A 14134-nucleotide genomic window follows, 5' to 3' on the forward strand; every position below is an offset into this window, starting at 1 on the left:
ACTGTAAGAAGCAATGTTACAGGGAACCAGGCAGTGGTGCCCTCCCTGTGGAACGCCCTCCCAACAGATGTCAAAGAAATAAACAATTATCTCACTTTTAGAAGACATCTGAAGGCAGCCCTGTTTAGGGAAGTTTTTAGTGTTTGATGTTTTATTATGTTTTTAATATTCTGTTGGGAGCTGCCCAGAGTGGCTGGGAAAACCCAGCCAGATGGGCAGGGTATAAGTAACAAATTATTATTATTATTATTATTATTATTATTATTATTATTATTAGCAATACCCTTCTCCCCTCCAGCTAGCATTCAGAAGCATTATTACCTCCAACAATGGAGGAAGAGCAAAGCCGTCATGCCTGGAGCCACTGATAAGCTCATTTGTTGTTGTTGTTGTTGTTGTTTAGTCGTGTTCGACTCTTCGTGACCCCATGGACCAGAGCACGCCAGGCACTCCTGTCTTCCACTGCCTCCCGCAGTTTGGTCAAACTTAAGCTGGTAGCTTCGAGAACACTGTCCAACCATCTCATCCTCTGTCATCCTCTTCTCCCTGTGTCTTCGATCTTTCCCAACATCAGGGTCTTTTCCAGGGAGTCGTGTCTTCTCATGAGGTGACCTCAGCTTCAGGATCTGTCCTTCCAGTGAGCACTCAAGACTGATTTCCTTAAGAATGGATAGGTTTGATCTTCATGCAGTCCATGGGACTCTCAAGAGTCTCCTCCAGCACCATAATTCAAAAGCATCAATTCTTCGGTAAGCTCATATCGCCATTAACATTCCCCCCACTCATTCTCTCCCTTTCCTCCCACCACCCACCCTTTCCTGCTGACCTGCTATGACAAGCTGGTATCAAGCTGGCATGAGAAAGGGAAAACTAGAGTTCCTAAGTGGTGAGTGGAGCTGTAATTGCCTTGGATGTCAAGGCACATGTCTGGGGAAGCTGTCCATTTGCATCCGTATCTGAAGCACTTCCTTCCCATTTCCGCCTACTTTCAGCCTTTGCTTTTTGTTGGAAGAGAGACAGGAAGGAAGGCATGCACAAGCCCTCTGCCTTACAAACAGTGGGGGCAAGCTTTTGGATTTAATCTCTGTTACCCATACCTCCCCTGTTTCTAATTCAGTTATATGCTTATTAGAAGGGCTGGGTAAGTAAATGGCAGCAGAATATCCTCTCTATGTAATTATATTTGAAAATCCAGAGCTGTAGCAGTTACTTTTATTAGCAATAACAATTATCGGGTCTTTTAGCTTGTAGGCTCAAGATAAAGTAATGGCTTGTAATGATCCCATAATGACAGACTTTACATCCATGTCATAGTGACATGAATAATACTATTTATTGCAGGGGACGCGATTAACTGTTCCTTGATAGGAATGCTAAATGCTGATAGAATGAAATATATATGGCCATTTTGAGTGGTCTTCTCCCTGAAGAGCAGGCATGGCCAAACTTGGTCCTCCTGCTGTTTTGGGACTACAATTCCCATCATCCCTAGTTAACAGGACCAGTGGTCAAGGATGATGGGAGTTGTAGTCCCAAAACAGCGGGAGGGCCAAGTTTGACCAAGACTGCTGTAGAGGAACAAGATCACACTTCTCTGCACTGACCACCAAACACCCACACCCGTGTTTGATGAGGAGATCATCATTGCCTGTAGACCTGAACAGCATGGCCAATATCCCAATGACTTGGGCCTAAGCATATTTTATTGGCTTGTAGATGTCAGCCCGTGCCATCCAAGAGGGAAACTGAGGATGAGGATAATCTATACAAGGCGAAAAAATGCCACAGGCACAGAGAGTCTCAAGCCCAGAGGCCAAATGTGGCTTTCAACATCTCTCTATCTGGGCCTTGAGACTTCCCCCAGGCCACACTGTCTCCCAGTTTATACATCTTCAACCTCTTTGCCACCATATTTTCACCTGCCTGGAAACAACAGTGAACGACTATCATACTCACTGGATTGACATTTCAGACATGGGACAAATAAACCAAAACCAAGAACTTAGAGAGCCAGTGTGGTGTAGTGGTTAAGAGCGGTAGACTCGTAATCTTGTGAACCAGGTTCGTGTCTCCGCTCCTCCACATGCAGCTGCTGGGTGACCTTGGGCTAGTCACACTTCTCTGAAGTCTCTCAGCCCCACTCACCTCACAGAGTGTTTGTTGTGGGGGAGGAAGGGAAAGGAGAATGTTAGCCGCTTTGAGACTCCTTAGGGTAGTGATAAAGTGGGATATCAAATTCAAACTCCTCCTCCTCCTCCTCTCCCATCTCCATCTGAATTCTCCAACATCGCTCAGGGGAGCTAAGGTGGTTCCTTCAAGATATTGTGGATTCTCACTCCATCATGCCAAGCCATGGACCATGTTTGCTGGTGCTGACTGATGTCCACAAGCTCTGGAGGATACCATATGGGGTACTGTTGGGCCTGGGGTCCAAATGAAGCTCTCCAATTCTCTAGGGCTTTTGGGATTCTTACTGGTCCTGCTCCAAAGCATGCTGGAATGTGTCCTCGAACTGTGACAATGCTGGGTGGAAGGTAGAGAGGAATGCGTGAATGTGAAGAAACATAAAATCTACATGTATTGCTCTGCTCTCTGTTGCCTCTGACCTTCCTCTCAACTGGCAAGTGATCCACAGCAATGTTCCCCAAAGACGAACGTTGTCTTCTGTTTGGGAAAAAATGTTCCCTATCTCTGATTTACAAGATGGTTGCATAAAAATGTCATATGTTTACTTCCATAATGGGAGGGTGGGCACACCTGATGAACAGGTTTCGTAAAATATCTCTGGCTATGGATGGTAATTAACCTCCCCCTTGTTGTTCAGCTCTGTTTCAGCAGATCCCACCCCTTCCTGATCTATCTGGCAGCCACAGAACTACTGATCCTCTGAAGCATCGTGCATCTCTGTGGAGATGGGTTCATCTTTGGTTTCCTGACGTGAGAGTTGTCACGACTAATGGCTCCTGAGCTATTATTGACATTGTACTTTGAAAAGAGACAAACTGGAAAAGAAAGTATGTGGCTGGGCTGGTTCAAAAGCCAGGTGAACATAGAATCAGATACAATTCTTCCTGGTGCAGATATTTGCCCTTCCCACAGGCAGTCTGTAAACTCTACCAGCTTTCCCCTGAGGAAATGTGGTCCTTGGGAATACAGAGCTGCCTCGATATACTGTAGAAACACGTAGCTTCTAACTTGGGATGTGTGAATCTGTCAGTGATTTTATATTGAAATGATTTTAGAATGTTGTATCATTTTACTGTTGTTAGCTGCTCTGAGCCCGGCTTCGGCTGGGGAGGGCAGGATATAAATAATTTGTTGTTGTTGTTATTGGTTTCTCAACATTTCTCATTGCCCTGATCCTAAATTCAGTTCTCCAGATTTCCACACAAGGTTGTTGTTGGTGTTTTAAAGGCCTCATGAAAAATCATTGGATTTTGTGTGTGTGAATCTTTCCTCATATACACATATTTTATTTTAATTTTTGCCTAATGGAACACATTTTTGTACATTAAAAAATTACACCTTTTATGTAATAGCATATGTATTTTTTAATACATTGTTTGTCTGAAAAACTGCATTGGAAAAATCTGGAAGAGCATGGATCCCAAAGAATGACTGCGTTGTGGTTTGCATAACGTTTTGTAAAGTGTGAATTATGTAAGTTGACCTTTAAATGTGAACTGAAATGAATTTCTCCCTTATCCCTACATTTGTTGCACACCTGTTCTAAAAGTGAACCTGGATATGTCACCTGATATATAATAGTCTAGCTGGGCAGGAAATATCAGATTATTCCATAAGTGCCTTTCCTTCTTTCTTAGGGTTGGTTCATCTTCAGGCATTTGAATCACTTCTGCCTGAATCAAGAGGGTTTGCATATGCATGAGCAAAACAGAAAAGAGAGGAAGCCACCAGACCAGAAAAGGAAAGCAGTACAGCGAGCTGGTATCCTTCTTGCCTTCCCTGAACCAAATGATTATTTATTGCAACAAAGAAAGATTCCCAGTTCCTTCTGATAAAAAAAGAAAAAGAAGACACCATAAAAACAAATCGTTCCTCATATGCACTGTTGAGCAAGAGCATATTTAAAAATTAGACATTAAGATAAATACAAAATAATGGAAACAATTTAATTCAGCAGCAATTCAGCTATGCTCCTCTTTCTTCCTTTCTTTTCAGTGGGGGACAAAAGAGAAAAGGGTATAGATTAAGAGAAGGAAGGAAGGAAGGAAGGAAGGAAGGAAGGAAGGAAGGAAGGAGTTTCACTAATACAATTATCTGTATGTTAAAGCGCCACCCAGTTGTACTCATAACAGGTCTATCTACCAATCTATGTTAAACAATATGGTCTGAAGCTCAACATCAAAAAAACGAAGATCATGGCCACTGGGCCCATCACCTCCGGGCAAATAGAAGGGGAAGAAATGGAGGCAGTGAGAGATTTAACTTTCTTGGGCTCCATAATCACTGCAGATGGTGACAGCAGTCACAAAATTAAAAGACGCCTGCTCCTTGGGAGAAAGGGGATGGCAAACCTAGACAGCATCTTAAAAAGCAGAGACATCACCTTACCAACAAAGGTCTGTATAGTTAAAGCCATGGTTTTCCCAGTAGTGATGTATGGAAGTGAGAGCTGGACCATAAAGAAGGCTGATCACCGAAGAATTGATACTTTTGAATTATGGTGCTGGAGGAGACTCTTGAGAGTCCCATGGACTGCAAGAAGATCAAGCCTATCCATTCTTAAGGAAATCAGCCCTGAGTGCTCACTGGAAGGACAGATCCTGAAGCTGAGGCTCCAATACTTTGGCCACCTCATAAGAAGAGAAGACTCCCTGGAAAAGACCCTGATGTTGGGAAAGATGGAGGGCACAAGGAGAAGGAGACGACAGAGGATGAGATGGTTGGACAGCGTTCTCGAAGCTACAAACATGAGTCTGACCAAACTGCGGGAGGCAGTGGAAGACAGGAATGCCTGCCGTGCTCTGGTCCATGGGGTCACGAAGAGTCGGTCAAGACTAAACGACTAAACAACAACATGTTAAACAATCTATTTCCTTTTTAAACATGTTTGGGGTTTGTTGTTGTTATATAGTTTGTGTTCTTTACTGTGTAAATTGCCCTGTGTTCTTCGGATGAAGGGTGTTATATAATTTTAATAAATAAAAATAAAAAAGAAGACTAAATGCTGTGATGGCCCCTCTGCTGTGGATACCTACCATAACTAAGCTGTTAATGTTATTCTGAAACCTTGACAGCAATAACCTTCACATTACAGAACATTCTTCCATTTCCCTTTGGGCTTGATGTCGCTCCTCTACGTTCAGCATCACCTTTGCTTCCCACCTGTTGGAACCTATAATATTTTCTTTGTGGGTCATCAGATGATATAAATGCCAACTGTTCATCAAACAAGCTTAATCTTTGGTTGCACTGCAGGAAGATTTGTCTCAATGCCACTCCTGCTTATAGAGCAGGAGCATGTTTTCCCCCCCACCCCCATATAAAACAAAGAAGACTCCATGGGCTGACCAGCTTGCTACACAGAACAAATGAAGGTATCGCGTGACCAAGCCGTGACAGCCCTAGCCCCCAGGGATCATGAGAAAGGAATAAAGGCTCTGACAACGTGGTATGGAATTAAAATTAGGCTACAACTTTATTAAACTTCCGAATGTAGGAAGACCTTGGCTTTGGCCTTGGGCGTGTTTCCCTCCCAGCCCCTCCAGTCAGGGGAACTGGGGCTCATTAGGGTAAATGGGATATAGGGGTGCCCTGCGAGATGCATGTGTATGCAGGCAGCCCAGTCCATATCCCTGCACGCAAGGTAGTTCACTGACAACTTTTCAGTGTATGGCCAGTGACACCCATATTACAACCCCTTTAAGAGGGGACCCTGGAATCGCCGTCACAGGGGGGGTGAATCACCACTTCATCCCCCCCTCCCCAATATAGGGAAGAAAAGACCAAAGGATTCCACCCAAGGCCATAAACTGTCAAAGTTGTGACAAATTGCTATGGGGAAGACAAGACCTGCCAATTCAGGGAATTTTTTTTTCCAGGTCCTTCAACAGCAACCAGTCAAAGGCCATAGCAGCGCCCGCTAAACAGGAAGAAAAAGTTAACCTGCAAACAAGAAAACATTAAACTAAGGGAGGGTGAATCTCCTGAGCTGACTGCCTGGCTGCTGTCAGCTCCAACCCCTATTTATAAATGGGACTGGCCCCACCTCCCAGCAAGAAACTTGATTAGTGAGGCTGGGCGTTCCAATGATAACACTGAGAGGCAGATCTGCCCCTGTTTGCATTAAGTTCCCTGGGAACTGTAGCACAGTGCGCAATCCCACAAAGGGCACCCACAATGTAAAGTGTGAGTGCTCATTGCACTGCTTCCCCATTTGTTAAAATAGGCTCCCTATCACCCAGCTTCTTCTACAAAGTGAAAAATTATTATTATTATTATTATTCCTCCTCCTCCTCCTCCTCCTCCTCCTCCTCCTCCTCCTCTTTCTTCGTGGATTTGTAATAATTGCTCAAAAACCTATTGCTATATTTGGGAAAGCCACAAGTACAAATATGAAATTCCTATCCACCTCCCCCAAAAACAAAACTCATGGATTTTCACTGCATCTCCATATCAGGCTGGAATGACCAACTGTTCATGACAGCAATGACAACATGCATTTTTCTTTGACAGAAATCAATCTCCCCGAACAGGGGCGAAAGCTAGGAGGAATCCTTTTGGGGGGATATCCAGATACCTTGGGAAATCTCCACCCTGGTTTTGAATCTATGGGTAGCTAGCTAGCTAGATAACAGATAGATAATATAGATATAGATAGATAATAGTTATCTTCCTATATACATAAAAATGTAAGGCAGCATCAAGCTCTCCAGTTTGCATGGCCACCAATAGGCAGCTATGCCTGTGCAGGATGACGAGAGGCTGGCAGGCCCGGGTGAGCTGTTTAATGGGGTGGGGGCACTGTGAAACACATTTCCAGTGAAGCTGAAAAAAAGCAGGGCAGGACCTTCACACAGTAGTTTATCAGGTATGGGGAAAGGGCAAAGTGGTAGGCTGGGTTGGTGAATGAAGTGAGCAGGGGCACAACTGTAGAGTTGTATGAGACACTGAAGGTCATCTAATCCAAGCCCCTGCAGTGCAGGAATATAACTATACAGAAATAAATATCTGTATAGATATTCCCTCCAACAGATGTCCATGCAGATTGCTTCCTTGTTGGCTAGGTGCTGCTTAAATTCACCTGTTTGGTTCCCTGCAGTGCTCCACCTGTGATATACACATCTACTTTTTCCTTGAGTAGTGTCAGCCGGAACACTGCCATGCCCTGGTGTGCATGTGAGATTCTTTTTTAGCCCTTTGTTGCAGCTGTTTTTTACTGACCTCTTGAAATCTCTTCATGTAAGGCTGGCCAAGTCCCTCCATCAGTTTCACATGAACAGCTCCGAAGACTTCTGCATATTGAACGGGTCCCCAGTGGCTGGTCGTTCACGTTCCCTTCTGCTGTCATTTATTTTGCATTCCCAGATCTCAGGAGATTGTATTTCCCTCCCTCCAAAGCTTTCCCTTTTTATGAATGCTTCTGGAAACCTCCCTCTTTTGCTGCCCAGGTGTCTCTCCACTTTCCAAAGCACTGACAGTGTTTTCATTAAGTTCTGTCATGCTGCAGGCATCTTCAAAGAAGGAAAGAGATACATATACACGATTGTATGGAACTCTATTCCCCCCCATTTTGCCGGCCACTCTCTTCATTGTAACGGCTTTGGGATTGATTAGCAAAGCAATTTGAAAGAGAAGATGAGGAGAAGTTTTGGCGAATATGACAGCCATTCAGCTCAGTGCAGTTTAAAATTGCTGCAGAACATTAAACTCTGCCAACGTTAAGACGTGTCTTCCATTTCCATCATTCCATGGGATTTGGAGATCAGTTTTCTAAAGAAGATCAGCCTACCACATTTCCTCATGAATATTGCTCAGAATCACAAGAATTGGGAGAATTATTTCCATCGTATACCGAGGGTTGATTTGATATCACTTGGTAATGCAAAACTAATATGAGGAAGAGATGCTATTTTTTAAATGTGGTGTTTGTGGAGGGGGAGAAATGGAGAAGCTGTAATCCATGAACAATTTGTATGGTATTTCTCCTTGAGCTGTGCCACCAGGGATGGGGTATTTGATAGTACTTAGTCGTGCAGAGTTCCATAGCTCAGTGATTAACCATAGGCTTTGCATGCAGAAGGTCCCTGGTTCAATCCCCAGTCTCTCCAGGGAGAACTGGTGGGGCCGGCCCACCTATGAGGCAAGGTAAGGTGACTGCCTCAGGCAGCAGAATCCACAGGGCCAGCAGATCCCAATGTATATCTTTATTCGTGTCTTGTTCCTGATGTAGATCTTCACTCACTCTTCCTCCCTGGTGGGGAGCCAGGACATCATTTTGTGGTTTGCCTCAGGGGCTAAAATGTCTTGGGCCGGTCCTGACATTGGTCAGGGAATAGCATCTGTCTGAAACCCTGGAGAGAGTCTCACTGCCGGTCGGTATAGACAATACTGAGCTAGATAGACCAATGCTCTGATTTGCATGAAGAAGCTAACTGGCTCCGTCTCCAGCATCTACAGGAAGACCTGGGACAGACCCTGGAGAATTGTTGCCAGTCAGTGTTGGCAATACTGAAATGGAGGGACCAATGGTCTGACTGAGTACAAGGCAGCTTCTTATATTCTTATGTCCTAGGCCAGTGGTTCTCAACCTGTGGGTCCCCAGATGTTGTTGGACTACAACTCCCATCATCCCTAGCTAGCCAGGCCAAAGCTCAGGGATGATGAGAGTTGTAGTCCAACATCATCTGGGGACCCACAGGTTCAGAACCGCTGGCCTAGGACCAAGTTTAGTTCTTAAGCCATCTGCCATCAGCATGTCAATATAGTTCCTCCATCCCCCTTAAAAAAACACACACAGAGAAAAGAAGAAAGTGCATCTGTTTTGTTTGGAGGAACACACTCTCACACACTAACTCAGTCTTGGCTTAGCTCTATTTGTAATTGTCAAGCAACAACTGACTGCAGGGATGGGCGGGGAGACCTCTTTAAGATAAGCACAAGGCTGCATTGGCCCCTGCACTAGGAAATGCTCTTTCAAATGCTCCAGGTCTGGTATAAATCAGTGCTAACCATTATGGATAGCTCTGTCACCACTATGAGCAAATGTTTCCCTTGCCAGTCATGCACTATATATTAACATTTAGTACATCAACAGCTTGTTAAGCATTGATGTGCCCTCTCTACTTGCAGCTGGTGATGCAATACTGGAGCATCATGCAGCCAGGACTTTCCATCTCTCGACACATGGCAATGTGTAGCCAGCAAATGGGGAAACTGGTTGTCTGGAACCCTTCTGCATATTTTAAGGGAGTGCAAGATTAATAATATAAGAGCCCAGCTAAGTCAGGCAAAGAATCTGTCCAGTCTTGTATCATTTCCCCCCAGTTATGACTAGTCAGATGGCTTTAGCTCCTATGCATGGTGTTTTGCATGTCCCAACCATCAGCTGTTCATCAAGACCTGCAAAAATGGTGTGATGGTCTTTGTTAGACCTGATGATTGCCTGATCGTCGAAAGCTTTGCAGGTGATGTCAATGAGCTGATCACTTGCATCTGCAACTCCTTTTTTGGCTCCGTTCTGCCTTTGCCTGCCTTGCACCTGGTGTAACATATGTGGGGTTTGGGGCTTGCACAACGTGATCTCAGGGGCCCAATGGGGAGGCCCAATGGGCCTAATTAGAACCATAGAAATTCCCCACTACTTCTCTGAGAAGCCCAGAAGCAGATGGTGAAGCCTGAACCCATTACAGTCATACCTTGGTTTTTGAACAGCATAGTTCTCGAATGTTTTGGCTCCTGAACGCCACAAACTCAGAAGTGAGTGTTCCGGTTTGCGAACTATTTTTGGAAGCCGAACATCCTACGTGGCTTCTGATTGGTTGCAGAAGCTTCCTGCAGCCAATCGGAAACCATGCCTTGGTTTCCGAACATTTGGGAAGTCGAGAACCAAGGTACGACTGTACTTGTTCCCACTGTCTTGCATTCATGGAGGTTCCTACAGTGGTACCTCGCAAGACGAATGCCTCACAAGACGCAAAACTCGCTAGACGAAAGGGTTTTGCGCTTTTTGAGTCGCTTCGCAAGACGAATTTCCCTATGGGCTTGCTCCACAAGACGAAACGTCTTGCGAGTTCTTGCGAGTTTGTTTCCTTTTTCTAAAAGCTGCTAAGCCATTAATAGCCGCTAAGCTGCTAAGCCGTTAATAGCCGCTAAGCCGCTAAGCCACTAATAGCCACTAAGCCGCTAATAGCCACTAAGCCGCTAAGCCGTTAATAGCCACTAAGCCGCTAAGCCGCTAATAGCCGCTAAGCCGCTAATAGCTGTGCTTCGCAAGACGAAAAAACCGCAAGACGAAGAGACTCGCGGAATGGATTAAATTCGTCTTGCGAGGCACCACTGTATTTGCTCTTGTGCGTAATAGATCTTTTTCAGACTATATGTAATCTCAGCATAACTGGGGGAGGGGCAGGAGGAAAGAAGAAGGATCCCTTGTATTCTGACAGATCATCTGTGTGGTTGTGCTACCTCTTAAAAACCCAACCCTTTTAGTTTCAATCCCTGCCCTTGTTGTACTGGCATTTCTCTAAAGAGACAGCTGAAAGAATGTCACCTTTTAAAGTTAATAGATCAGATTCCTTTATGCAAAGCTGGTGATATATGGCTTTGTAGCCGCTCGCCTCCTTTCTGCCCCCCTTTCTTCACCCCCAAAGTGAAATTTCTATCTTTAGTTTTTGTTGCCTGTATTTTAAGCCTGCACGATGTCGCAACAGTGGTGGGAAAGCAGGATCGGATATTCTTTGGAAGCTGGCTTTGTTTTGTGTGTGCTTTAAAACCCCTTGATAATTACCTTAGTGGTTCTCAGAGTCCCTAAGTGAATGACGACTGCGCTGAGAATTTGAGTCACCAGTAGGTGACAAAGCTATATAGATTTAATCCAGAAAGAAGTGGCATCAACTTTTAGACAGGATTTAGAGGTTTCGTAGAGGACACAGTGAATAACTCCACGGGAATCACTGTCTGCACATAGTCATTGGGGAATTAAATGGATTGGTTTTTATTCCATTCCGACAGAAAATCTGGAAGGAGAGTTATGCGAACTATAAGGGAAGCAAGGGGTGATTACAATGAAGTGTACAGAAAGCTCGGCTTAATATACAACCTTCTAGTCTCCTCACACCTCACTTATAACCAAGGTGATAAATGTCCTTTTGATAAGATGTCAAGAAGTACTTCTTGAATCTCATTAGACGGAGGAAGGCCTCGGACTTTGACATTCATTTCCAATGGCAACATACGGCCACAACGTGGAATCTCTAGTGGGTTAGTCCTCTGTTCTTAAATGATCTGACTTTGATTTATTTTTTTCCCTTTCTCTTTGACAGTATGATGTTACGCTGGGAATAACCTGAGAACAATTCAAAGTATTTGGCAGAGATTCCTGGACTGGGGTTATTTCCTTGGAGACCTGCCGTGGCAAAGAGATTCAGGAGCAGAATGGCAGGTGTAAAATGTGAACAGTGGAGAAAGACTCATAAAGACCAAGGGGTGGTGAATAAGTTTGCTCAGCCCATACCTTCAAGTGACTTGGCCTAGTTTTCACCTACCTGACTACTTAGCATTATGGCTATGGTCTACCTCTGCTGTTGAAGGCAGTATGACTTTGAATACAACTTTTCTGGGAATCGTAGGTGGGGAGAACGCTGTTGCATTGAGGTTCTGTTTCCATGCTTCCCACTGGCAGCTTGTTGACCACGGTGAGAACAGAAGACTGGATTGGGTGGTCTTTTGGCCTGATTCTGAAGGCGGCCCTGTTCAGAGAAGTTTCCAGTGTATGAAATTGTATTGTGCTTTAACTATTTTTTGTTGGGATCTGCCCAGAGTGGCTGGGGCAACCCAGTCAGATGGGGGGAATTATTATTATTATTATTATTATTATTATTATTATTATTATTATTATTATTATTAGCAGCACGTTTTTTCTTATGTTCCAGACTATCATACAGATTCAAAACTAATTAATTATCCTTTTTTCCAATGTTGAAACACATTTCTGAGACGTACCAAAACTGGATACATACTGAACATAATGAGTTTTGTGATAAAATGCATATTTTAATGCAAACATATTTGCAATAAATGTGGAAAGGGGGACACAATGGACTTAGGAATGAACACATGTGACATTGACAATAGTAAAATAAATAAATAAATTAGATGCATATATTTTCCCCTTTATATGTATGTACTTTCCAGTTCCCCATTCATCTACTACCAGGAGCCTGAGAGTGGTATCCAGCAAAGTCATATTCAGAGAAGACCCATTGAAATGTTCTTTTTTCTTCCTTTTTAAAAATAAAATAAAATAAGAATAAATTAAAGATTTGTTGATACAAGTACAGCTTTCAACAATAGCAGCAGATTACATTCTTGACGATGGGAATTCCTTGAAGGCTGAGTAATAATTAAATAAAATAAGAAAAGAAAGTCACTTAGTGATAATGGGAGTCCCTGGTAATTACCCTAAGCAAGTAGGAGGGGCAATCACAGCAACCACTTCAATCGCTGAGATATTCTAATAGGACAGTTCTGGTGGTCCACCAGGGACCTGTAGCTGTTGCATAATTTGAGACCTCCCCTGTACAACACTCAGCAAAATGGGCTCTCCTACTTGAGGTTTTGTTGGAACTGTGCATCCAGTTCTAATATTGTTTAATGTTAACTGAATATGGTAGAAGGAAACAATGGACTTGGTCCTTATCGCTTGACGCTTCCTCTCTCTTCGAGTCTTCATCTCTTCACTCCTTGCTTCCTCCATCCACCAGCAGGAGCAACCAATTGAGTTCCATTGTAAGTCATCTAAAGGCTGAAATCCAAACCCTTGCTCTCATCTAATGGGACTCTTCTGTTATTCTCATACATCATCTGAACACTGAAGTGACTAGCCTTTGCAAGACTGGTAAAAAACAGCTGACTTTTTCAAATGTGTCCAGTGTGTGATTCCAAACAAAGCCACACCAGCAGCTTCTGCAGACAAACACAAATCAATCAGGCCTGATGGTTTTCCCCTGTGCCAAGTTTGTGTGCCTTTCCAGCACAATCAACAAAGCTGGCGGGAGTAGAGGAGCATTGCTGAGTTATTTTCAGCCATGCCTTTGTTGTAGGCAGAAAGGCATTCCTCTGGCTTGGCTTCTGCCCAAGACTAAACCACAGTGGTGTTTGCTTAGGAGTAAAGAAGTATTATTATTATTATTATTATTATTATTATTATTATTATTATTACTACTACTACTACTACAGTTGAATGGTGCAAACTCAGTGGCTAGGAATGAACAGAATCCAGTCTAGGTGCTCTTACAAGGAAAAAGTGTAGTAACTATCACATCTGAGACCAAGGGATGAGGTTCAGGAGTTAAGGATGAGTACCAAGAGATCCAAGCCACATGGAAGCTGCAAAGTTGCTCCCACCAGTTTACCCTTCAAGTTTGTAAACAGCAATGGAGAAAACTCAATTACTTGTGAAAAGCCCTCTCTTTGCAAGGATTCTTGGCCTAAAGACTAGTGAAGGACAAGTCTGTTGTTGTGGTACCTCTTCCTGGGAGATGTTGACAGCCACAGCTCATCCTCTAAACTCTCTCATGCTGTCCCATCAGGCTGGAAGCTTGAGCAGCCTTCACCATCCCCTGACAGCTCCTGGATCTCCCACGTCATCAGGCACATCTTGGGGCAGAGGTGGGGGGTGGGAGTCACCAAGCAGGTTCTGCTCCATAGGGTCAGCCCCTTCTTCTTCCAATCTTCATCCTCAGCTGCCTCCAACTCCTGTTCTGAATCAGGCAGCTCAGAGGGGTCTATGACACCATCCCATATTGTTTTGCACTATTGTAACTTCCTGTCTCATTTCTGCACTGTTGAGCTCTGATGCGTTCTTCATGATTCCGCCTGAGAAATGTCTTTGCCCTGTGGAGATGGTAGCACCAAAACAGCGGCACACGTCCTCCTGTCCTGTACTCTC

The sequence above is a fragment of the Podarcis vaucheri genome (genome assembly GCF_965113315.1).
Source record: "Podarcis vaucheri genome assembly, chromosome: 8".
Classification (NCBI taxonomy): domain Eukaryota; kingdom Metazoa; phylum Chordata; class Lepidosauria; order Squamata; family Lacertidae; genus Podarcis; species Podarcis vaucheri.